General features: G+C 40.6%; 1 protein-coding gene across 1 annotated transcript in view; it reads left to right on the top strand.

Moving 5' to 3' along the window:
- TENM4 (teneurin transmembrane protein 4) overlaps positions 1-26,774 on the top strand; it is a 2,938,802-nt gene that overhangs the window by 2,185,799 nt on the left and 726,229 nt on the right. The gene's annotated exons all lie outside the window — the stretch shown is intronic.

A 26,774-nucleotide genomic window follows, 5' to 3' on the forward strand; every position in this document is an offset into this window, starting at 1 on the left:
TGAAAGAGAATGTTTGTGCTTATAAAATTATATGGAAAATCAATGCAGTGTTAAGTATATTTTTCAGTTATTTGAGTCAAGGACTGTTCTCCAGCCAATTCTAGCAAGCTCTAAGGGAGTCAGAGATGTCCCTAAGCACAGCCAAGGGGACTGAGCAGAAAGGTCAAGCTGCCATTTATTGCTACACTTTTTCCCTGGGGAAATGCCCAAGTGGGCATGAAGTGACATGGGCCGTGCAGAGTTCCCAGTGCAGTCATTACCAACATCAGTGCTGAGGCTGAAGTCGAGACCTCTTCTCTAGTTTTCTTGTGCTCCAACCCAGGGATTCGGAGCACTGACTCCCTGTCACAGAGGGTAGAGGAAAGGAGATGTGAGAGAGAATGGGAGCTCTATCTTGTCTCAGTGGCTTACGAGTTGTCAACTGTCAGAAGTGGGGTGCTTGATGCTTGGTTCTCTTAAGTGGCATCTGTGGGTCTGTCCCACTCTGTGCCTTGGACAAGGATAAGGCCCCATGAAGGAGGACATAGGAACAGCCAGGGCGTCTGCTTCTTTGCAAAGCATTTGTCATTGCATTATCACTGAAGATCTTTGACAGGAAGGGATGAATAAGAGGAAGAAGCCAAACAAATTGGACAGAACTTCTAGGGGCTCAAAGATTGATAGGCAAGAAGTTACCAACAAAACTCCCACTTATGACTATGAATCATTTGCCAGATGGTATTCCAATTATTTTGACAATGAATTGGGAACTAGTCTGCTCTACCCTTCTCTGCTGTGTGGCTCAGGGCAAGTTACTGACCTCTCTGGGCTTCTCGGCCCATTTATCTGTATACTTTATTGTAAGAAGCTCTTTCAGTTGTCTTTGTGCTCTAAATCCTGTGATTCTATGGCAAGAAGTTCTTACTGATAAATAGAAATGATAGTTCAGGGAACGGAGAAGACTCCTGGGCTGACGGTGGTACAGATTTTGGTTACGTCACTTAGTAGCTATGTGTCTTAGTCATTGCCACTGAACCTTCCTGGGCTCCAGTTCCCTCATTTGAAAAATGGTTTTGTTAGTTTGTTTTTCTCGTAACAGACTTGCAGTGAGAATTAAACGTCTTAATGTACGGCAGACATTGAAGGCAGTGCCTGTCACATCAGATACATGTGGGCTATTGACATTACAAAAGTAGATGAAGAAAACAACACATTTTAACAAAGTATCCTACTGCTCAAAACACTTCCGGGAGCAGTTGTAAAAACAAATAAGAAATCTCAGCTTATTATCAAAGACCAAAATAATCCCTTTATAACTAAATGATAGATACAACTACAGGACTGCATTAAGATACGCACTGCCAAAAAACCAGTAAAACAAGGAACATCATATTCAAATTCCATTATTATTATTTTCTACTATGGGCCAATTTCACCATCTGTGAAATGGGGGCAATAAACAAGGGCTGTTGGAGAATTAACTCTTATAATATCTACAAAGGAGCTTTCACACAGTGTTTGACGCACTTGATAAATGGCACCCGTTAATATGTTGGCCTTTATTATTCAGAATCCCTAATTATAAAAACAAAGACCTCAAAGAACAAACAAAATCGAAATCTGTTTTTTAACATCATTTCCCTGATACTGGGGCCCTGTTTTCTCTGCAAAAAAGCTTCCCATTGCTCATCTTCTTTTGTGTCATTGTTCACTCTTGTTCACTCTTTGTTTTTCAAAGTGATGGGTGGAGATAAGTGAGTACATTCCCTGGATGCTACTCAAATATTAGAAATTTCTTAAGGCTCTGGTGGTGTCGCAAACACCATCCTCAAATACTTATCTCAGGACCAGAATCTCCTTGCAAGAGCAGTGAAATTTGGGGATAAAATGTCCTTGGCTTAGAAGACTCTGCCGGCTATGACGGCCACGTATGGCAATCACAGTCCCAAACACGTAATACTGAGTATTGGTGGTTAGGATAGGAACCACCATAAAAATGATGATTGACCCCGTTCTTCTTTTTCTGTTGTTGAAGTGTCATTAACATACAATGTCATGTTAGTTTCAAGTGTGCAAAGTAGTGATTCGCTAATTCTATATATTACCCAGTTCTCCCCATGATCAGTGTACTCACCATCTGTCACCAACGTTATTGCAATATTATTGACTATATTCCCTAGGCTGTACTTTTCATCTCTATGACTCATTTATTTTATAACTGGAAGCATGTACCTCTTAATTCCCTTTACCTATTTCACCCATTCTCCCACCCATATCCTTTCTGGCAATCACCAGTTTGTTCTCTTGTATTTAAGAGTCTGTTTGGTTTTTGTGTGTTTGTCTGTTTTGCTTTTTACATTTCACGTTTAAGTGAAATCATATGGTATTTGTCTTTCTCCGTCCTTTTGGATACAGTATCTGTTTTGATGGTTTGAAAGTTATGCCCTTCAGAACCTCAAATTATGAGTTAGATTCCCTGCCTCATGTCGGTCCTGAGGATAGGAGTTCATGAATGTATCGAACTTGAAGCCTCAGTTTCCAAAAGAGGAGAAAAAAAAAATTCCAAAGTCTTTTCAAATATACCGATCAAAGTTAGGTGACAGAAGTATCTCTACTGTGTGTTTTCAAATTTATTGCAGTAGTGTTTGCTGGTCAGTTTTGTCCTATGGATTTCTCTATAAACCTCTAAGCTGGGTTGCTTCTTCCTTTCCTGGTAGGGATAAGCATTTCTCTTTCTCTCTCCCACCCACCCTCACCTAGTCACTTAATGAATTCAGTTCCCTTAACTTTCTGATGATCTTTCCTCCCATGCAAAAAACAAAGGAGCAACGGGTTAACTTAAAAGTTCTTTCTTGGGGCGCCTGGGTGGCTCAGTGGGTTAAAGCCTCTGCTTTTGGCTCAGGTCATGATCTCAGAGTCCTGGGATCGATCCCTCCATTGGGCTCTCTGCTTAGCGAGGAGCCTGCTTTCTCCTCTCTCTCTGCCTGCTTGTGATCTCTGTCTGTCAAATAAATAAATAAAATCTTTAAAAAAAATAAAAAATTAAAGTTCTTTCTTAAGGAAATAAGCTATATTACGATCTCAACTATAAGGAGAGACAAAAGAGTAAAACCAAATCAATAAAAATAAAAATACCATCTGAAGTGTAGAAATACAACAAAATTTGGATTGTGGTCATCATCACACAGTGGCTCTAATTTTTTTTTCTTCTCTGTGTTTTTTTGTATTTTCTAAATGTCCAATGATGTATGTATATCACATTAAGTAAAACATTTTTACAGTTCTAAAAATAATCTTTATATTAAGTAATAGTGCTTTTTCAGCAGAGCATGTTTCTACTCATCAAGTCAAATTGTAACTAATGACATTTTACCTTTGCGGTAGCAAATGTCTCCCTGGCATTGCATCCCACTTTTAAGTAAATATCAAAACGCCTTTTGTGGGGCACCTGGGTGGCTCAGTGGGTTAAAGCCTCTGCCTTCAGCTCAGGGCTCAGGTCATGGTCCCACGGTCCTGGGATCGAGCCCCACGTCGGGCTCTCTGCTAGGCAGTGAGCCTCCATCCCCCTCCCCGCCCCCGCCTGCCTCTCTCCGTATTTGAGATCTCTGTCAAATAAATAATAAAAAAAATCTTTAAACATTTTTTTAAAAATGCCTTTTGCATGTTACCATGTCCATGGTGTAATGGAGGTAAATAGGCACCCTCCGACTCTCTTGTCTTGACTTCAGCTCTGGTTAAGGCTTATCTCTAGGAAGTTCATACCCCTGCCCTTAAGGATCCCCAGTCTGACTCAGCAGCAGCTCTGTGTGATAGGCTCTGTGTGGAGCTCTTGGGGGCTGAGGTCTGTGTTGAGACTTTCTTGGTGGGCCTCCAACATAGGTTGTCTACATATTTTCTTTTCTGATCTGTTGATTAAAATGTGGGGAGTTTTTTCTTGATGATCAGGCAATACATGTTTCTTATAGAAAATATTAAATGTAAAGAAGAAAATAAGACACCTAAAATACCATGTTTCTTCCACCCCAAAATCATCACTGTAGCACCCTTGTGAATTTCCTTCATCTTTGTGTGTGTTCTATGCAAAGGAAACATTTTAAGCAGTTGAGAGTATATTGTGTATACGTGCATATGAATGTATATATATGTCACCAGCATGTTCTAATGTCATCATAGCGTTTTGTTATGGCAGTGTTTGTGTTTACATGGTGATACCTGGACCATATTTCATTTAGCCAGTCCTCTTTCCTAGGCATTTAGGTCTCCTTGCTCCCCAATTTTTGTTAATGTAAAGAATGCTATGTAAACAGACATAATACATATTTCCATCTTTGAGTACTTCCTTAATATGGATTGTCAAAATTGCAATTAATGCAATTAATTGCAATTTCAAAAACTTTTTGAAGTCAAAGAAATGCAAAGGAGAACAATAATGAGAGGCAAGTATGCATGTATCAAATCCACAAAAGTGAAAGTATCCCACAAGCTTATGAACACTGGGAATTCGTTTCTTTTTCACCTGTGACATATTGATATAAAAAAACTACTGCTTTAATAGTGTTTTAATGTACATTTCTTTGACTATTAGTGAGATGTAGCCCTATTTCACATTTATTAGCCGTTTGTCTTTATTCTGCTCTGAATTCATGCCCCTTGTCCTTTTCTTCCCACCCATTCATAAAAGAGCCATCTCTAAGAAAGATACTAGGCCTTTGTCACTTCTCAAAAATACTTCCTCAGTGTTATTTGCTTTTTATTTTTTAATGAATTTTTTGACGTGCAGAAATTTAAGCCTTATGTAGTCAATCTCCTATATCTTTAATTGTGATATCTTCCCATTATTATCCTTAGAAGTGCTTTCTCATTCAGAGATCAGATACTCACTTGCAACATTTTCGAGTTTGTTTTTAATATAAAAATAAAACGTGAGCTGTGGCAAAGGATGAGGCCCATGAATTTTATCAGGTAGCTAGGTAGCTATCGGCTATCAACCTTCAAGAGGCTCTTTCTCCCTCTTGCATCATTAGAACAAATTGAACATTTGCTTTGAGACGTGCCCCGGGGTTCTGGAGAGGCAGGCGCAGGGCGGATTAGAGAGCGGGGTTCTGCGAAAAATCCGGGAACAGGCATTTTGAGTAAGCAGGCATGGGTGTTTTCTACTGTCGTGTACCAAGTGCGATTTTCAGTGTTAGTAACTGGGAAGTCATTTGGCAGCAGGGTCTCCCTAAATGCTGGTCCTGAAAAGTGAGTCTGAGAGAGGATGTCTGCATGTGTGGAGAAGTGCATGCTTCCCGTCAAGCCTGGCCGCGGGAGGGATATGGCTGTGGTCTCAGGTGGCAGATAGGAAACCAAATGATTTTGAATTAGATCTTTACTCTGGGTCACATCTGACCAACTTGATTTCCCCTGTCATTTTGAGGCAATGGTTTTTAGCTTATTTTGGACCCAGTGAATTCTGCACGGAGGAAGAAATCCGGGCCCCTTAGCAGCGAGCAGCTCAGAGGTAGTAGAAAGAGCCTGGACTCTGGAGCTCAACGGATCACAGTCTGACTCTGCTCTGCCGGTTCCTAGTGGTGTGGCTTTGGGCCTTATTTTCCTTGCCTATAAAATGGGGATAAGAGTCAGCTTGTGGGATTATTGTAAACAGTACAATACTTCATCCGTGGCAGATGCTCATTGCCTCGCAGCTTTGGATAGATGTTGATTTGCAGTATGTCTTTCGGGTCTCACATGATATAACACAGAGAATCGTGTGTGTGCCAGTCCACCCAAGTCTCTGGTGCCACCAAGTCACAGGGACCTAATTTCTTCCAAGCAAAATGGAGAGAAAGCATTTGTCTTCTTCGGACCAATGAGTTTTGATACATGAAAATCTAGCAAAGGTACAAAAGTAGAATCACATCCTATTGCACATTTAATGATTTGCCTTTGTTGAAAAAAAAAATGAAATTACAGGAAGTCAGAAGTGTCCTGGAAAAGCAGCCATGCCCATTTATACCGTATTCAGTCCCCTTTCACATTGGAAACTCTTCACATCTTTCTAGGAGGTGGCCCTGCTTTTAATTGATCTGCCTTGTTATCTGAGCATAGTTTGCTTACGTGATAATACTGATTCACTATGTTACCATAAAGAGTTACTTTATTATGGGAAGCATTAATTATTAATACTTTTTTAAACTCATGTTGGAAAATCCTCGTGGCTTTATGAGGTCTCAGATAGAATTAAGTAAGAATATAATAATAACAAAATGAAACTGTAGCTCTTTATTGAGTAACTACTGGGCAGCAGACACTGTAGTAGTCCCTGAGGTAGAGAAAGCGAGGCGGCGGGTGGGGGGGGCGGTGGGCATGCTAGCAGGGAGGGGGAACAGTCATGCCAGGACCATCAACTTGGCCATTAAGGAGTTAAGTCATACTGGGGAAGAAGATATAAATGTAAACATTTCAATGGCAATGTCAGATTTAAGTAAAACTTCAATCCTTGGCCTCCTTCTGAGTATTTTAAGAAATACTGTCATAATCCTTAAGTATTTATGTATTTGATTTCTATGACATACTTGAAAGGCAGTAAATAAAATTTAAGAATCAAGATGAAAAACTTCTTTTGTCATTGCCTATAGTATAGAGCCCTTCTGTAGGGCATCTGAGAAGGGGGAGACCTTCCAGATGGTCCCTAGATCAGCCCCCTTGTTCTATAAATGCAGGGGCTGAGATTCCCAGCGCAGGTCTCTGACCTCCTCAGGCCCCACAGCCAAGTCAGAGCAAACCTCTCTGTCGGTTGACTTCCAGTCCGTTGTTCCTTCTTCCACACCATGGGAAGGTGCGCTGAATACCAGCACACCCCCAGGAAGGGGGTGAGTTCTGCAGGAGAGTCAAGACAGAGTTGAATTCAAATCATTCCCTCTTCATGTAACGAAGAGAAGTTACCTAGACTCTCTGATCCTCAGTTGACTCATCTGTGAAACGAGGAATATAATAACCCACCCACTTAGCTTTTGTGCTGGACATGTTATAAGGCATAAGTGAGCAATGTTTGTGGGGGGCTCTTAGAAAACCAGGAGGAGAGCCATCCATGTAATTACTTTTAAGCTGCCGTTAAAATGACAAAGCCGGGGAAATAGAGTCAGACCCTCTGGTTTAGAATAGTCCACACATCCTTCCGCATCAGGCAGACGATGCCTCTGATTTCTGCCTATACACATTTCTAAACAGCAAATTAGATGGGAAGTATGTATGTAGCTGAGAGGTCTTTATCTGGTGCATTAGACCAGTGCCCTAAAAATGTCAGTCCAAACAAAGGGAAAGGCAACGTTTGAAGAAGAAAAGTGGATACTTCTTAGAACACTAACGGTATGTGTCATATTGTCATGCTCTCTGCAGCTTTAGAAGCCTTTTTTTTTTTTTAATTTGAGAATAGAATAATGTATTATGTATAGGTTTACTCATAAAATTATCATGTTGGGAATTACAAGTTTAAAGGTACCATCTACTCAGACAGTACTTACATATTTATCCATTTAATTTACTTAAGAGAAACGTCTAGTGGGGTCACAAACGGAGCTGCTAGACTTGAAGGAAGGCCCCAGCTCCTGTTGGTGCCCCGTGTGGAAGCAGAGAGCAGAAAGAAACCTTAGCGTACCAGAGCATCGTCAGCATTAGTATAAGAACAAAAAGCCAGGGTTTTCTGGATTTGGGGTCCTCACAAGTGTAAAGCAGATTCAGAAAGCAGCCATTTTCCCAAAATGGTCAAGTGTGGTAACGTGGAGGGAAAAATTCTCTTCTGGAGACAACTTTTGCCACATGGAACCTGGGCCAGTGAGCCTCACTCAAATAGATGTATTTCTTCTGACACATGGTTGCAAATCACACTTCCACCATCCCACCCTACCCTCATCAGAAAATCTAGCAGTGTCGAAATGCTTCCATATGCTAGGAGCTGGCTTCTCCCTTTTCGCTGAGGTGGGGGTAAAGAGAAACGTAGTGGAGTAGCCAGCTTGCAGATAGAGTAAACGGTTTCCTGGAGCACAGATAGATTGAATAATAACAGCCCTCAGAGTTAACCATAAATAATTGTGCAAGCCTGTAGGCCCCGGTTCACTGATTATTGAGGTTTTGTCACAAAATGGCCTATTAGCAGGAATTTAATTATAATTTGCAAAGGTTATGGCAATAATCTAAAACAGGGAAAACATGGCTCAAGAATTCTGAATTTAAAAATATTGAAACCAGGAGTTGACATATGGCAGACAGAGCTTGGCATCAGAATCTCAGAATCTGGTCTCTCAGCTCTGGCTATTTCTGAGCGATCTTGGGCAGACCACCATTCCTCTCTGGGTCAATTTTATCAATGAAATATAGATATAATACTAATAAAAATACCTGCAGACAGAACTGTGGTCCACCAAATAAAATCAAATAAGCAAACATTCTTTGTCAGCTGCCCAACTTTCTGTGGACACCTGTGTGTCCTGTTGCTGGTGATACCTGTTGCTGGTACAGAAATGGGGAGACCACAGCCACAGTGCAAAGTGCCCTGGCTTTCCAGCCAGGCTATCCGAGTGTAACTCTGAGCTCCACTCCGGCACATTACACTCAGGTTTTCTGGCTGTTGGCTTCAATTTCTTTATCTGTAACATGGAGTCACCAGCAATGCCTATTTCCCATTTCTGAGGTAACATACAAGGATGAATCCGGTAAGCTGTGACGTCCTCCCCAGGGGCCATATCTGCATTTGCTCTCCGTGGCCTCCTTAGTGCATAGCACGGTGGCTAGGGCACTGTGAACACATAATAAATATGTGTGGGATGAAGACAAGAATAATTCTCATCCTAAAAAGAAGGATTCTCATCATTCATATTGTCTTGGAGCTCATGGCAGAGCCAGATAACACATGGTTTCCAACTATAAACGTCTTTCCAAGTCCAGGGTTAGGCAAGTCACCACTTGCTTTGTTTTCGTTCTGAAGGGACATGTGCCTGTTGCTGCCATTCCTGTTCTGCTCTCAGATTGGGAAATGTAATGAGAGAGGGGATGGAATGCTGGTCAGTGCCAGCCTCCTGTTTGCCTGAAGACACATGAAAAGCCCTCCTCTTTTCTTCCTCCATGGGTATATGTAAATGTCTGAAGATCCACTGTTATCCAGAGGGGAAGCCTATCTCTGGGGTAGCTTCCGGAAAGGGCTGCCTTCATTTGCGAGGGTAGCGCCCCCTGCAGACAGCAATGGACACTGATCAGGATCTCAGGGCTCTACTGCATGCACTACATGCCTGGGAATTATAATAATGTCTTATCTGCATGATTGTAAAGAAAAAGCTGTCTTTAACCCAGTCTTGGGTAATTATTTCAGGGGAAAGTCAAATATCTCGACTTAAACATCTGAGTCATTCTTTTACAGTAATTATCCTTTTTTTTTAAAGTTTTTTCTTCTAAATTTTCATTTCAATTCTAGTTAGTTAACATATAGTGTAATATTGGTTTCAGGAGTAGAATTTTGTGATTCCTCACTTATATACAACACCTGTGCTCATCATAACAAGTGCCTCCTTAATTCCCATCACCCATTTAGCCCATCGCCCACCCACCTCCCTCCATCAACCCTCAGTTTTTTCTCTATTGCCAAGAGTCTCTTCTGGTTTACTTCCCTCTCCCCCCTGCTGTTGTTCAACTGTTTTGTTCCCTAAATTCCACATATGAGTATGAAATCATATGGTATTTGTCTTTTTCTGACTGTCTTATTTCACTTAGCATAATACTCTCTAGTTCCATATGCGTTGTTGCAAATGGCAAGATTTCATTCTTTTGGATGGCTCTGTAATATTCCATTATACGTATATACCATATTTTCTTTATCCCTTCATCAATCAATGGACACTTGGGCTCTTTCCATAGTTGGGCTATTGTTGATGTTGATTGCTGATAATGCCAATGCTGATGTAAACATCTGGGAGCATATATCCCTTTGAATCTGTATTTTTGTATCCTTTGGGTAAATACCTAGTAGTGCATTTGCTGGGTCATAGGTAGATCTATTTTTAACTTTTTGAGGAAACTCCATACTGTTTTCCAGAGTGGCTGCACCAATTTGCATTCCCACCAACAGCGTGAGAGGGTTCCCTCTTCTATAATAATTTCCTAATCAAAATGATGATTGGTGGGAAAAAATTACCAGGACGGGGTCCCAGATTCACAGAGATGTTCAAAAACCAGAATTGAGGGACGCCTGGGTGGCTCAGTTGGTTGGGCGGCTGCCTTAGGCTCAGGTCATGATCCCGGCGTCCTGGGATCGAGTCCCACATCGGGCTCCTTGCTCAGCGGGGAGCCTGCTTCTCCCTCTGCCTCTGCCTGCCACTCTGTCTGCCTGTGCTCGCTCTCTCTCCCTCTCTCTCTCTGACAAATAAATAAATAAAATCTTAAAAAATAAAACCAGAATTGATGAAAAGATTTCCCCTTCAACTCACCTGACTCTATGCCTTGCCCCATGCTTTCAATATCCGTAAGAGTTGGAATGGCCTTCCAGACAGATGCGGTTCTCAATGATATCTTTACAAATATCACATTGAGAAATCTGATACTTGCAAAGATGTAATGTTAAAAGGAAATCATGGAATTGCCAAACCTTCTAGATACCTTCCCCAAGGTTTTGGCAGTTGGATCACATATTTTCCCTCTTACCCCCAGTCTTAGACACCTTTGCCTATCTGACTAGCAAAGTTAAAACATTTCTTTTCTTTAGACAGTCCTGCCAGCTTCCCTAGGAAAGCCTACTTAGGAGGTGTCTACGTTGGCCGTTGACATGATTTCCTACTACAGGGGAAAAAAAGAAAGTTCCTTTCTTCTCACACACGGATTTGCACTTAAAAATGGGCTGCATGCAACTGTAACATCATTTCATCCCATCTAATTAATGGCTATCATGGGTAAAGTAGAGCATTATGCTTAGAATTCTATGCACAGAATAATTGCTTCAGATATATGTACCGAATGTTACTGATACATACAGTAATGGGAGTTTTGACAATACTGTGCTTTTAAAGGCTTTTAAGAATGCCATGGGCATGTCTAAAATAAAAGCAGTGTGAAATGAGAAGTTTAAAATGCTACTATGGGTATAAAACAAAGCTCAGCCATAACTCTTGTCCATAGTGGATATAATATTAGCTTGATCCTCATCCTGCTCTGTAACCTTAACTAGATTTGTTTTTTCATCTCAAAATGTATTTATTAAGCATGTGCTGGGAATTAGGCATACAGTAGTCAATAAGACAGGCACTTGCCCTCCTGAAGTTCTAGAACTGCATGGAAAACTGATACTGAATAAGCCACTGCTGATAATTCTGAGTGTTGTTTTTTTTTGTTGTTGTTTTTTTTTTTTTTTTTTTTTTTTTTTGTAAAAAAAAGGTGAAGCACAACAGTCAGGTTTGAATATTCTCTTTTTTGGGTCTGTTAAAATATCATCCTCTAAGCATATGCTTCTCCTTTGCCTAAAATGTCCTGCCTGGCTTCCCTGGGAAGGGAATCTTTCAGACAAATGTCATGTTGTCTCATGTATTCCCCGACCCCTACAGGTGGAATTAGGGGCTTTTCTGTGTTGTGTTCCCAGAATGTAATCCAAGCCCTTCATTAAGAGGCTGTTTTGTGTCTTTCAAGGGCTCTGGGTCTGAAGTCAGGTTCTTTGCATTTGAATCAGAGCCCTACCCCTTACTAGTAATGTCCTAAAGAATTAAGACTTGCCTAGCCTCTGGCCTCACTTTCTCCATCTCTGAAATGGAAATGTATGATGGCATGCAGCCCTTAGGATTGTTGAGAGGACTGACTGAATAAATTGTATAAACAACACCTAAAAGAATGCCTGGCATGTAGCAAGTGCTTACTAAGCGTTGATTCTCTCTATAATAGTAGTAATGAATACTTTACATTGAGACTCCTTAACACACCTGTCTTCCTCACTAGACCATTAAATTCTTGGATTTGAGGGCCCTTGATTCATTCATCCCTCCATTTCTAGTACTTAGTGCAGGGTCTGACACATAGTAGGTGTTCAGGCAGTGTTTGCTACATGAGTGGAAGAGTGGTTAAGTCCCCCTAAACATGATGCACAGAGTCCAGATCAAGGAAATCAAGGTCAAAGGCCTTCAAGGAACTTGACCATGCCCCTATATACAATTTTGGTCTGTTTCTTGGTGAAGGACGAGCAAGCAAAAATAAGTATCTTCTTAACAATCTCTTGATGTGCTCCTTGGCTCTTTTATTTAAATGCATGCTATCTTCGGGTTCCTTGGACACCACAGAAAATAACTGACATTTCTTTAGACTCAGCCATCACATTCTTTGAATGAGAAAACAATATCATGTATCTCTCTCTTTCTTTTTTTTTTTTTTTAATTACGCCAAGTCACATGCAGGAGAGGCCTGCCACACAATGCAATTTCACTTTGTCAAGTGTCTCTCATCACAAGCTGCATCCCTGGCATTCAAGTTAAATAATAAATAATACAGCGTGAGGTGTATTGTTTGGAGGGGACGGGGAGAAGGGGAGTTGGGGACCAAGACAAAAGAGGAAGGCTATGAGAACCTGGAATCAGATTTTCAAGGGCCTCCAACTCTTCTTCCAGCTCTGATTGTTGGGGAATGTTTCGGACAGAATGACTGGAGAGGGGATGGTGCTGTAGCAAATGGCTTAGAAAATGGCTTTGATTTCATGGTGACGACACAGTTGTACCGTATTTGTCGTGCCGCTTTGATGCGCTCTTTCGTGCAGGGCTCCCCCTCTTTGGAAGGACACGTCTCAACAGACAAAATGCTGCCAGCCTCTGCGTTGTCCAGAGAGAATCAAAACAGCCACTGGGGACTTCCGATGGGCACTATGGAGTCACCCAGGTCCCAGAGTCAGAGGATGAGAGGGCTGAGCTCACGATAATGAGAAGCACACTTACTGACGCTCCCTGTGGACAGGCATTATTGGAAGTGCTTCATGCCATGTAGTCCAGGGGTCAGCACCTGGGAGCCTGTTTTTATACCGCCTGAGAGCTAAGAGTATGCACACTTTTAAAAAGATTGTAAGACAAACAAACAAACAAAAAACCAAAAAGCAATAAGTAAAAGAATATGCAGCAGATGGGGCACCTGGGTGGCTCAGTGGGTTAAGCCTCTGCCTACAGCTCAGGTCATGGTCTCAGTGTCCTGGGATCGAGCCCCACATCGGGCTCCCTGCTCAGTGGGGAGCCTGCTTTCCCCTCTCTCTCTGCCTGCCTACCTCTCTGCCTGCTTGTGATCTCTGTCAAATAAATAAATAAAATCTTAAAAAAAAAAAAGAATATGCAACAGAGCTGAAAATAGATACTCATTGGTCTTTTAAGTAAAAGTCCGCTGACCCCGGCTCTGTCTCATTAATACAGTCAATGGGATAATATGAGCATTTATTTTCCCCTTTCTGTAATTTGGACACTGCATCTTAGAAAGGATGAGTACTACTAACCTGCCATTGCCCAGCTACCCACAGCAACCACTATGCAGGAAATACCAACGTAACACCATACAGGACTTTGAAGACGACATAGATGGGTAATAGGGGCCTGCTGGGGCTGCGACAATGCAGAGGGCACATGCCCCTTTAAAAGGACAGTCACAGGGCAGTTCAGGCCAATAGTGGCTCTTCAGGAATGTGTGACCCTTACTGCCAATATTCTGATCTTTCAAGAAAAGCCAGGAAACCAGATTTTCTGCAAAAGCTTCTTAATTTTAAAGGCTGGCAACTGATTCAACATTTTAAAAATGCTATAAGGATCAAGCAGAACATGCCTGTGGGCTGAATACAGCCCAAGAGCCCGTGGTTTGAAACCTCCATATATTCTTTTGAGTTCATGTGGTCCAACTCCTTCACTTGACACTTCACATTTGGTCCAACTCCTACACTTCACAGAGAAGACTGAGAATGAGAGGAAGGGTGAGTCTTCCCCCTTATTTTTGTAGTTTTGGAAACAATCAGAGAGGGTGACTGAAAAGTCCAAGGTCACACAGCTAAGTAGAGACAGAGGTGGGTCTCCAATCTCAGACCCCAGTCTTTTTTTTTTTAATTTTATTTATTTATTTAATTTATTTATTTTTTAAGATTTTATTTATTTGTTTGACAGAGATCATACGTAGGCAGAGAGGCAGACAGAGAGAGAGGAAGGGAAGCAGGCTCCCTGCTGAGCAGAGAGCCTGATGTGGGGCTCAATCCCAGAACCCTGGGATCATGACCCAAGCTGAAGGCAAAGCCTTAACCCACTGATCCACCCAGGCACCCCTCACACCCCAGTCTTATTCCAATGTTTTCCCTTGGCCCTCTGATATACTTGAATCTTTTAGATGCCTCTCCTAATTTCCTTTCTGAAGGCTTGTGTCGTACGTGGCGCAGGGTTCTAATTAATCCTGAACTGAGGTTCACACGTAGCTAGCTCTGTCTGGCAAGTTAGCGGACCATCACCCCTTCCACCCAAGTTGGAAGCTGGCCTGACTTAGACTCGCTTTCAGAGTAGCGAATTCTAGGACTACTGGGAGCAGAGGCCAACCAGGGAGAAAGAGACACTGGAGGACAGTTTGATTTCCCCAGGTTAGTAAGCCTACAGGCTGCAGCTGGTGGCTATTTTCACCAGGAACCTGGAAGATTCAGGGCTGCTGCTGGGCATCCAGGTGACTTGGAGTGGGAAGGGGATTCTCCCTATTTCTGTAAGGAACATAGCACAGCACCTCTGAGGGTTACCGCCCTTTCCACACCTCAAGGGTCCTGTGTTGCAGAACACCTAGCGACAGTTCCAGATATGGCATGCTCAGGGAAGACCTCAAAGGCAGCAGGGACAGTGAGGGGCCACCCTCATGATTTCAAAGCTGGTGGGAAGAAGTGAGCATCTTGCAGTCAAAGCAAAAGAAAGGACTGAGAGTGCTCATGAGACACACCAGGGACTCATGGGGAATGTGTATGGCGGGGAGAAATGAGTATCTGGCAATCCTGCTTCTGCACACATGGGAAGGAAGCAGTGAATTGGGGACCGTTATTGACCGTATGGCCTCTTTTGTCCCTGGGCAGCTGGGTGCCACATGATACAGCTGCCTTAGAGAGACCAGAGTCTGAAGTTTCATTACTTAAAGTTCAACCCCTGGACCAGCAGCATAGGGATCACCTGGGAGCTTGGCAGAAAAGCAGAGTCTCAGCCTGATGCCAAACCTACCAAATTCGAATTGGCCCTGTAACAGATCCCCAGGTGATTTGCGAGTACAATAAAGTTTGAGAAGCTCTGACCTTGGTATTACAAGTAACAGCTCTAGACAGATTGCAGGTTTTAATCTGAGACCAGCCAGATCTTTGTTGTGTGATATTGAACAAGTGATTGAATGTCTCCACCCCTCTATTGGCTCATTTCTAAAATGGAGATAATAATGCTACTTTTTAATAAGCTTGTCGTCATGTTTAACTGAGATACCATGCAAAGTACGGTGATTAATGCATATACATTCTTAGGAAAATTAGTTATTGTCATTACCATTATTACTTTCTAGAAGCCAGAACTTGTCACCAAAGCATTTGTAAAAGAGGCTTGTCTAGTTCCCTGTGCAATACTGTCTCCCTCAACAGCCCAATGAAATTTCCTCCCACCCCCAACACAGCCTACCAACAGCCATAATATAAAAAAGATATAGCTGATATTCTTCAAAGGACTAGGAGCCAAAAACACAGACCAGATAGCTTCCCAGGTATCCTCACTACACCTACACTACACTGCTTTTCAATAGCAGCTAATAGCAGGCGCCATTAGCTGCTATTGAAAAGTGGGGAAAGTCAGACTCCCAAATTCTTGTAGGGCCCTGCGTGTGGACAGCGGAGCCACAGTGCTTCTCCAAGAAGGAGCTCAAGACCCTGAAGGTGGTTGAATGCCTCTTAAAGTGTTGGCCTTAAAGAAGGGTTTGGACATCTGCTGCCCAAGGAGGGTTTACTGTAGGCTTTTACTCCTGTTCCCTCCCCAACACCTACTCAGACGAAACAAATGAATAGAAGTCACAAAACACAAAATCACAAAGAAAAAAAAATAATTGGAGAGGAGACAATAGGATTTGGGATCTATAAAGCGGATGGGCAAGAAATAATTGACTTAGGCAGACCCGAGGAAGTAAACCAGAGCTCTCCATGGTGAAAGCCCATAAGCTATTTCATTTCACTGCAGAGCCCCAGGAAAGCTCAGAAATTGGGAGCTCAGGCACTTCTAAAAGTGTGGGTTCTGGGTGGGGTTGAATGTCTTAAGATTCCCTCCTCCTGTATCCTGCTCTTCTTCTCATTGCCTGCCTCCTCCTCGGACAAGGAGGTAACTGGAGATCTACTGTCCAGAGTGAACTAGTGAATGAGAAACTGGTTGTGGGGAAAACAGTGCAGCTAAGAGTAGAAATATTGTGCTGAAAACAGGAATGAAAGAAGTAAATGAAATCTGTATAGAAATAGTGAGACTGCCTCCTAATTCCATTTCCCCATGAAGCTTCTAGAAAATCTTAGCTGCTAGTCTTGCTCTTCTTGGCAAGAGACTAGAAGATTCCTTTCTGGTGAAACTGAGTGGCCCTTGAGAAAAGACTTACAGATAGATACTGTTAAGGAATTAACAACGAATTAGCCAGGTGATCCTACAGGCAAACCCACTAGGCAAGATTTTGCTGTACATGCTAAAAGTTCCAATCAGTTTTTCCTTAAATAGACATGGGTAGTCATTGATCATCAATATCTGAGCAAAGCCCTTACAATAAAGAATAAACACAAAAGCAAAATAACATTTTTAAAGCCTCAAAAACATAGGAACAATGAAGGAAACAGTCGAAAATTTCGCAAAATAGGTCATTAATTTCCTTAGACAGAAAAGAAAGATATGTACATGAAACAAGAACTAGAGGCTTTGTTTAAAGAGAAAAATATCCAAACTACTGAAATAGGTCCTGAAAATTAAAAATATGACAGCAGAAATAAAAATGTCAACAAATGGGTTGGTAGACAAAGCTGAGAAAACCTCCCAGAAAGAACAAAAAGATAAAAATATGAAAGACAGGAAAGGGAAGATTAAAAAATTAGAAATGGTCTATGAGCTCCAATATCTGAATAGCAGGAGTTTTGGAAATAGGGAATAAGAAAAACAGCAATAAAATATTTTTTTTAAAGATTTTTAAAATTTCTTTGACAGACAGAGATCACAAGTAGTCAAAGAGGCAGTCAGAGAGAAAGGAGGAAGCAGGCTCCCTGCTGAGCAGAGAGCCCGATGTGGGGCTCAATCCCAGGACCCTGGGTTCATGACCTGAGCTGAAGGCAGAGGTTTTAACCCACTGAGCTACCCAGGCACCCCAGGAATGAAATATTTTTTTAAAGAATTTATTTATTTGTCAGGGAGTGAGAGAGCACAGCAGGGGGAAGAGCAAGCAGACCAGGCAGAGGGAGAAGCAGGCTCCACGCTGAGCAAGAAGCCTGATGAGGGACTCAATCCCAGGACCCTGAGATCATGACCTGAGCTGAAGGCAGATGCTTAACCAAATGAGCCACCCAGGCATCTCAGCAATGATATTGAACAAATCCCTCAGAGTTTCTGGAGTAAAAGAATTCAGCAACAGTTCAGCACAGTGGAGGAAAAAAGACTCCTGCCACTCATGGTGTGATTTCTGAAGAAATTTTCTGAAGAAAAGAGAAGATCCTAAAAAAATTTCAGTGAGTAGTGCAGGCAGGGGGAAATTCACAAAAACAGGATAAAGAGGCGAAAACAGTGTCAGGTTTCTTACCATTGGGAGCAAAAGGACAATGGAAACATCAGTGTCCTTAAAATTATAGGGAATTTATTTCTAGCCTAGAATTCTGTGTCCAGCCAAATAAGAACTCAAGAACTTCACTTCCCACATGTTTTTTTCTCAGTGTGAAGGGTAAACAAAAACAAAAACAAACAAACAAAAAAAAAGGGAAGACGTGGAACTCAAAGATATAAATAAATCAAATCAAATTTCCAGAAATACGGTAAAACAAAAGACCCTGAAACAAAGGCCAGCACCAAGCCTCCAAAGCAACGGTCCCATTGGAACCACTGAGGAGATGGAAAACTACATTTCTATGACAAAGGAAAGGAAGTAAACAGATACAAAGAAAGGAAAGAAATTGGCAGATTATGTGATGGATTGGAATATATCAAAAGAAGAGTTATAACTTGGTAGAGAGTTTGGAGATGAAATGGTGACAAGTGCCTAAAACACTAAATAAATCTAAAAAAAAAAAAAAAAAGTGAGAGAGCCCATTGGTAACTCAAGAGGAAACAAAAATTCACACAAGAAAGAACATCATAGTAGTTGGAGAGGAGAAGGGAGTTGAGGGAAATTGGAAGGGGAGGTGAACCATGAGAGACTATGGACTCTGAAAAACGATCTGAGAATTTTGAAGGGGTGGGGGGTGGGAGGTTGGGGGCACCAGGTGGTGGGTATTGTAGAGGGCACGGATTGCATGGAGCACTGGGTGTGGTGCAAAAATAATGAATACTGTTATGCTGAAAAAAATAAAAAAAATAAAAAAAATAAAAAAGAAAGAAAGAACATCATAGTATAGTACATGGCTCAGCTGAGAATAATTTTTGCACAATCATAATGATGGAAATACTAATATTTAAGCAAAGATTATGAAGTCAGTATATTGAGAAGATGAGGAAAAGGGAAGTCTGTGTAAAGAAGAAAAGGACAATTAAGTTATCATCTTCAATAATAGAAGTATGTTGATAATACCTAAGAATTAAAAATCCAGAAATTGCGTAGAAACAAATAATCTAGTAATATGGGAATAAAAGCCAGAAGGAACAGCTCAAATAGTTGAAAGTGGCTTCCTCTGGGGAGGAAGACCATCAGGTAGAGTAAGGGGGTGAATGGGAAGGCAGGTGACTGCTGTTTTGCATTAAAATCCTTTTAGAATACTTGACTTTTTTAAAGTTATGTTAATGAATTACTTTGATTAAAAATAAAAATTAAATTGAACAATAAGTTCTGGCATTTTTATGGGCCTCCAAACCTTGTGCTACAGAAAGAAGGTTCTGAGGATAACATTCTAAGCAACAGAGAAGACACTGTAGGATCTTCTTGTCTTACTATAAAACAAAGGTATAATAACAATCACCCAGAGCCAGATACTATGCAGGAGAGAGAACACTGAACAAGAAGTCCATAGTTCTGGGGCACCTGGGTGGCTCACTCATTAAGTGTCTGACTCTTGATCTCAGCTCAGGTCTTGATCTCAGGGTTGTTAGTTCAAGCCCTGCGTTGGGCTCTACACTGGGCATGGAACCTACTTAAAAAAAAAAAGGGGGGGGGAGTCAGAAGCCCTGAATTCTAACCTTGATTCCATCATGTGTGGTCTTTTTACACCTCTATTTTCTTTTCCTTTAGGATAGTTTTCCTATTCTGACTCCTTCACAATGCTGTGATGATCACAAAAGTTAATGGATGTAAAATGCTTTGTAAATTGTAAAGCACTCCGTAGATGTAATAGAAAATCATTATTCTACCCACATATAAGATTGGCAGACATTTTACTCCAATTTATACCATCTGGCTTATTTTTGTTGTTTTTTTTTTTAGCAATTTTATTTTCTTTTAACAAAAATAAAATAGGTTTATTATGGAAATCTTATAAATACTAAAAGGCACAAAAAAAAGATACCAAAAGAAACTAAAAATACCTTTAATTGCATTATCAAGAAATAATCACTGCTAACTTCTATATCTTTGATATATACATATGAAATATATTTATGATTTATATATACATAGATCATTTCCCAGCAAAATAAATATTGTGGCTATTTTCACAAATCAGTAAATATTTTTCTACAGCCTCATTTATTATTTGTAATGGAAGAAGGGCAATACAGATAGAGGACTGAAGAAGTTAAGTTAGAAGTAATGGGATAAACACATAGTGAATTTTCCTTCTTAAAAAGTTTCCTAAACCTGCGAATTTAAAAAGGTGATAAATAATACTAACCCAGTAGCAATAAGCAACTTCTAGTAGCAAGATTTTGGTTTCTAACTACCATTTCCCACTAAAAAGAACTAGGGTCCTCCTAAAATGGATGTTCTCAGTTCTGAAACATCCTATTAGTCCACGTGGGTTGGGGGAGGGAGAGAAGGAGGCTATCAAAGACTTGGAAATGAATAAGAAGATGTTCCCATTGGTCAAAGATAAGGGCAATTTGAAAATCAGTATGCACAATAACTAAAATGAATGAAAATACATCAACTATATTTAAATACATGAACTCATAATGACACTTAAAAACAAAACAAATAATGTCTTTGCTTATCTTTGGAGAATGCTAGGGAAACAGATCATTCTTCGGGAACCTGATAAGTTAAAGCAAAGAATCAAACACTTATCCTGCCTGTTTAGTCAGCAAGTAGTTCAAGAGAGGAAGTTTTCTTTATAGAAGTATTTCAGTTAAAAGTGAAGAAGGAATGAATATCGATAAATCTGAATATGACCAGTACAACCTCCAAGTGAGTGCTGAATCTAGCTGATGAGCATCACAGACTACTAACATCACAAAGACAGGTGCAGTACACAATAACATCTAGACAGTCTTATCCAAAAGAATTAACTCTGAATTGGGTCAAGCTTCTAGAACTAACTACCAATTTACAGGAAATACAAGTTGTAGAAGAACAGTTAAACCAGAAGAGTGCCTTCAGTAAATTCAGGTTATTGGAAACTCTCTTGGACAAACAACCTTGTCTCTTTAAGAAGTAATTTATAAGTGGGGGCAAAAATAAATGGAGGAGAGTCTATCAAAAGAGACTTAGTAGCTATACCAACAAATTGCAACGCATGAAGCTTATTGGATCCTGATGCAAACAAACAAACTGTAAAAATAAAGATTTATGAAACAATCAGGGCAGTTTGAATGGTGACTGGACCATTGATGGCATTAAGAAATTATTGTTATTCTAGGGGCACCTGGGTGGCTCGGTGGGTTAAAGCCTCTGCCTTCAGCTCAGGTCATGATCCCAGGGTCCTGGGATAGAGCCCCGCACTGGGCTCTCTGCTGAGCAGGGAGCTTGCTTCCCCCTCTCTCTGTCTCTGCCTGCCTCTCTGCCTACTTGTGATCTCTGTCTGTCAAATAAATAAATAAAATCTAAAAAAAAATTATTGTTATTTTAAAGTGTAATAATATATTGTGGTTATTTTAAAAAAATAGTTCATATGTTTTAGAGATATTGACTAAAATATTTATGGACAAAATGAAATGGTACCTGAAATTTTCTTCAAACTAATAGGCAGTAAGTAGGGAGGAATATAGATAAAACAAGATTGGCCATGAATTTTATAATCATTGAAATTAGGGCTGCCTGGCTGGCTCAGTTGGTAGAGCATACAACCCTTGATCTCAGGGCCATGGGTTTAAGACCTATGTTGGGTACAGAGCCTACTTAAAAATAAAATAAAAATAAAAAATAATAATCATTGAAATTAAGTGATGAGTATCATTGATTTACCAAACTTTGTATTTGTCTCACATTTTCTATAATAAGTTAAAGAAAGGTCACAAAAATATGTATTGTAAATTCTTTCCAGTTCATTATTCTTCTCACCATGGTCTATAATGGCTGTATAACAGTTCATCATACTATGACGTACCATAATACAATTGATCGTTTACTAATGTGTTGACAACTTAGATTGTTTCCAGTTTGTTGCTATTACTGCTAACACTGATCAAACTCTTTACGTAATTCTTTACATAATTCCATCCATGATCATTTTCTTTTAATTAACTCCCTTAAATGTAGACATAGATTCCTTGGCTGAAAGCTTGACACAATGGAAAGGTTTTAGTTAAATGTGGTTACATTTACCTCTTCACCTCTGCACAACCTCTTTTAGAAAGTTTGTGCCAGGGACGCCTGGGTGGCTCAGTTGGTTAAGCAGCTGCCTTCGGCTCAGGTCATGATCCCAGCGTCCTGGGATCGAGTCCCACATCGGGCTCCTTGCTTGGCAGGGAGCCTGCTTCTCCCTCTGCCTCTGCCTGCCATTCTGTCTGTCTGTGCTCGCTCTCTCTCCCTCTCTCTCTGACAAATAAATAAAATCTTTATTAAAAAAAAAAAAAAAAAAAAGAAAGTTTGTGCCAATATCTACCTATTAGCAGTATAAGGAGAGTTTCTGGGCATGTCATACTTCTCTAATACTTTTCTCATTTGATAAGCAAAAAGAAAACAAAAACTTTGAATATTATTGTATCTAGCATTTCTTGGAGTTACAAGTGAGTTAAATATATATCATCTGCCTAGCTTTGTAGTTTTTTAAACTAGCTTTTTAATGTGCTTTGCCTACTTTTCTATTGAGATGTCTTTTTTTCTTATACCTTTGTAAAACCTCATTATATATTAAGGATAGTAGCAATTTTTTGTGTATGTTTCAGATACTTCCTCAACATTTTGTTCCTTTTATTCTTGTCTTGGTTTTATAAATATACAAACATTTCAAAAACTTTGTACAGTCAAGTTTTTGACATTTTTCTTTAAAATTTTTTTCCTTTTCATGTCACACTTAAACATGGCTTCTTTCTTCACCTCTAAAATATAAATTGTCACCTATTTGCTCCTAGAATTTTCTAATTTCATTTTTTATATTCAATATGAAAAATTTTAGAGGAATATTGTAATCGACAGGGATCTTTTTCCCTCCAAAATGATTTGTTGGTTATAATGGCATTGTTAATTGAAAGGTTCATTCTTTCCCAACTGATTTGAATCTTCAACCTCTTATGGGTTGCTTCTTTTTAAGAATCAACAGACCCGATAGTTATATAATTTAATTCCCTTAGGAAAATTTTTGAGTAGCTCATATGGACTTAATCTTAGGTTAAGTGCTTGATACTTATTTAAATGAATATATCATAATCACCATGATCCCTATGATTAAATTCAGATGGTACACCCATATAAGGAAATAGTATATAATCATAAAAAAGAATGAGGAAGCACTTATTTCCAAGATATATTGTTATATGGAAAAAGTAGTATGCAGGCCAGAATAGTGTTTGTTTGGGAATTAACATTAATGCTACCCCTTTTGTCCCACAGGCTGATAAGTCCTAGGAATGTTGGATTATATTCTGATTTGGGAGTAGTAATATACTTTATTTTATAGGACTGTTAGATGGATTAAATGTATGACTATGTATAAAGCATTAGGTCAGTGTCTGGTATCATAATCATTAGAATCACCCTACGGAGGCTTGGTAATTTAGTGAAGGCCTTTGTGATTGCTTTTATGTTTACTTTATCTGTTACATTCCTGATTACCTCTGGGCAAATGGCCTCTGAACCAATAAACAGTTCTAGTAAAGGTTACAGAGGGCTGAAACTAGGAAAAGGATCTAATTTAGCTTTGTACAGGACCAGCCTCTGCCACCTGGTCTACCCTGCAGAAGAAAAGGTAGATTCATCTCAAGTGGCAAAGAAGTTTGTTAGGCAAGTAAGAAAAGAGACAAAACAAAAATTAGCAAAAAAGGGGGTCTTGGCTGAGGCTTCCTCTTTCAAAAGAATTACATGGCCTCAAGCATTCAGGAGGAAAGCTTTAGGAGACCCCCCCACCCCCCTTGGAGGAGACCCTGCCAGCAGCCCTTGGAACAGAAATGTTATGCAAGTGATATCCCTGATACAACACCTCTCTGCTGTGAAAGCCAGGGCTGACCTAATCAGAGAGGATGCTTCCACCATGGGATTCTGCCACCTAGTCATCTTGGCCACAGCAGATGCTGCTATTTTCTGATCAGTGCTTGCCCTGTCATCTGGGTGCAAATGTCCAGAGAGGAGCACAATCGGAACCACAATGTGCTCCTATGAATCTCAGCTCCACTGCCCGAACTACATGACCTCCAAGGCAGAAAGTAAGCATCAGCAGGGGAGGGAGTAAATTCGTGCAAAATGCCTCTCTTTCACAAGTGCTCGTGTATGCACGCTCACAGGCCCTCCACCCCTGAAGAAGGATGGAGCCCACATTCATTCACTCACTCACTGTGCTAGGTGCCGCAGATCATAAAAGTGACCAAGACACTTATGGAGCTGAGTTTGCAACTTATATTGTAAGTTGGGCAGATGTTTAAAGAAAAAGTAGGGGCGCCTGGGTGGCTCAGTAGGTTAAGCCTCTGCCTTTGGCTCAGGTCATGGCCTCAGGGTCCTGGGATCAAGCCCCGCATCAGGCTGTCTGCTCAGCAGAGAGTCTACTCCCTCCCACCCCCACCTCTCTGCTTATTTGTGATCTCTGTCTGTCAAATGAAATAAATAAAATCTTTTAAAAAAATAAAGAATAAAACAAATTCACACATATAATTGCAGCTTGTGAAATATATGATGAAGGAAATAAACAGGATGCAAACATGGAAAGTCATGGGATGACCTGCTCTAGACAAGATTAACCACATCAAATGTACTACAGGGGTTCATGGAGAGCTCATTCACTGCCAGTGCCATTAATTCCATCTGTCCATCCATCCATCCATCCATCCATCCATCCTTCCTTCCATCCATCCATCCACCTATTCTTCCCTCCATCCATGCATCCATGCATCCATGCATCCATCCATCCATCCATCCATCCATCCATCTGTTCATTCATTTGTCCATCCAATACAGTATGGTGGCTAAGATCCTGGACTTAGAACAACCTAAGCTGGAATCTGGCTTTGCCATTTATTAATCATTAGGACCCTGGACAAACTGCCTAACTTTTTTATGTTTCAGTTTTCTCACCTATGGAGTAGGGGCAATAACCATATCTACCACATGGTATTGCTCTAAAATTTAAATGAGATAATGCCCTTTGCTCAGTCCTGGGTAAAATGCTAGCTATTTTGTTACTAGTATCTGTTTCTTCACTCCATGCAGGAATATTTATTAAGAACCCCTAAGTACCAAATACTTTGCTGAACACTGAAGTAAAGGTGGGGAAAGAGAAAGATGCAACTATTTTTCCAAAGGAGAAGATGTGTGGGAGACCAAGCAGAGGTTTTCTCCTTCTCTAGCAGACAGCGTAACCCCCAAATACTAGCACTGAATTCCTTCAAGACAGAAAGCCAGCTCACAGGTTAGATAAACCTCCCAGAAAGCTCACAGGTTAAACTAAGTTACCTCCCAGAGAATAACACCTAGCCTCACCCCCTTGGCTTTTAAAAATGGGGTTTTTCTGGGAAAGGCACGGTCCTGGAATTCTGGAGAATGGGGTCCCTTCTGATTCTGTTGAGCCAGAAGCACACACACCCCAGTTTACTCACCCTCCTTCCTGAGTAACCTTGAGGAGTTAATAACAGAACTCACATGTGAAGGGTCAGAGTCACATAGAGGGGTTTCCAAGAATGTCTCCCATTCTTTCCTTAGTTCTAGCAAGGAACTAAGGGAACCTTACCAGGGAGCCATTTATAGCAACCTTTCCAAAGAATGAGAACATCCGCGGGCTGGCACTTTTCTTGCCCTCTAATTGTGAAGGTTTGATGGCGCTTATCAGTGGGTGTTCCAATCCTATGTAACCTGTTTGTGTATTTGACATGTATCAGATGCCAGGCATGAAGCATTGCCCCTTGCCCCCACGTGTCTCCTTGCCTGAAGTACCTGCTTTCTGAAACAATTTTACAACAACTGCTGGACTATGAAGAAAAGAGGTTTTGCAAATAAATACATTTCATAATTAAAACTTGCCCTTTCAAGGCTCACACTTTCTTGGCCCCACTATAGGTTTTCTTTTCCTGGTAACATAGCATAGAATCAATAAGGGCAATGCAAGCATCTTTAATATATACAGTTTCAACAGCTCTAATAACATATCTGCCTGCATGAGAAAGAACACCTTCTCCCCCTCTTCAGTCCAGCTGATAATTTACCCTGATTTGTTAAATGCCCTCTTATTTCACTCTCAGAGATAAAGCTTAAAAGGCAGTTAGTCTTCAGGGGGAGTAGGAAGGGTGGATTAAAAAGGGATAAAATAGAAGAGGGGGGGTCACAGCCATTTAAAAAAAAATTTATTATGAAAGTAATGAATGTCATTGTGGGAAAGTTAGAAAGTACCCAAAAAGCTTGAAGAAGTAAATATATATTACTCATAATCCTATCACCCAGAGGCAACCATTGGCATGTTTTGGGTAGGGTTTTTTTTCCCCCCAGATTTTTCTCCAGGAAGATTTTTGTGCAGTTAACAATTTTGAAATCTGCTTTTAAAAAATTTTACATGATAGCATTGGCATTTTTCCACGGCCTGAGAAACTCTGCAAAGAAGAACAACTTTAGAGTAGCTAGATAATCTGACAAGGCTGTCCTCCAACTTACTTATATCTTATTTTTTTTTAAAGATCTTATTATTTGACTGACAGAGATCACAAGTAGGCAGAGAGGCAGGCTGAGAGAAAGAGGGGGAAGCAGGTTCCCTGCTGAGCAGAAAGCCCTATGTGGGGCTCCATCCCAGGACCCTGAGATCATGACCTGAGCTGAAGGCAGAGGCTTAACCCACTGAGCCACCCAGGCATCCCCAACTTACTTATATCTCACTTGACAATTTAAGGTGTTTCAATTTTTTTCCCCATTATTACAAATGATATATTTCTCTTATATCTAATCTATTGGTTTTGTTTATTTGTTTGTTGTTTGTTTTTCTGGGTGATACCTGGGGCTGGCCATTTGGAGGGTCTTAGGCTGAATTTTATAGCTGGGTTTCCTGTGGCATAAAGTAGCTGTGCTGGAGAATATCAGGCTAGCTACCGCATGGTAACAGCTGACCTTACCCT

The sequence above is a fragment of the Lutra lutra genome, chromosome 10 (genome assembly GCF_902655055.1).
Source record: "Lutra lutra chromosome 10, mLutLut1.2, whole genome shotgun sequence".
In the NCBI taxonomy this organism is placed as follows: domain Eukaryota; kingdom Metazoa; phylum Chordata; class Mammalia; order Carnivora; family Mustelidae; genus Lutra; species Lutra lutra.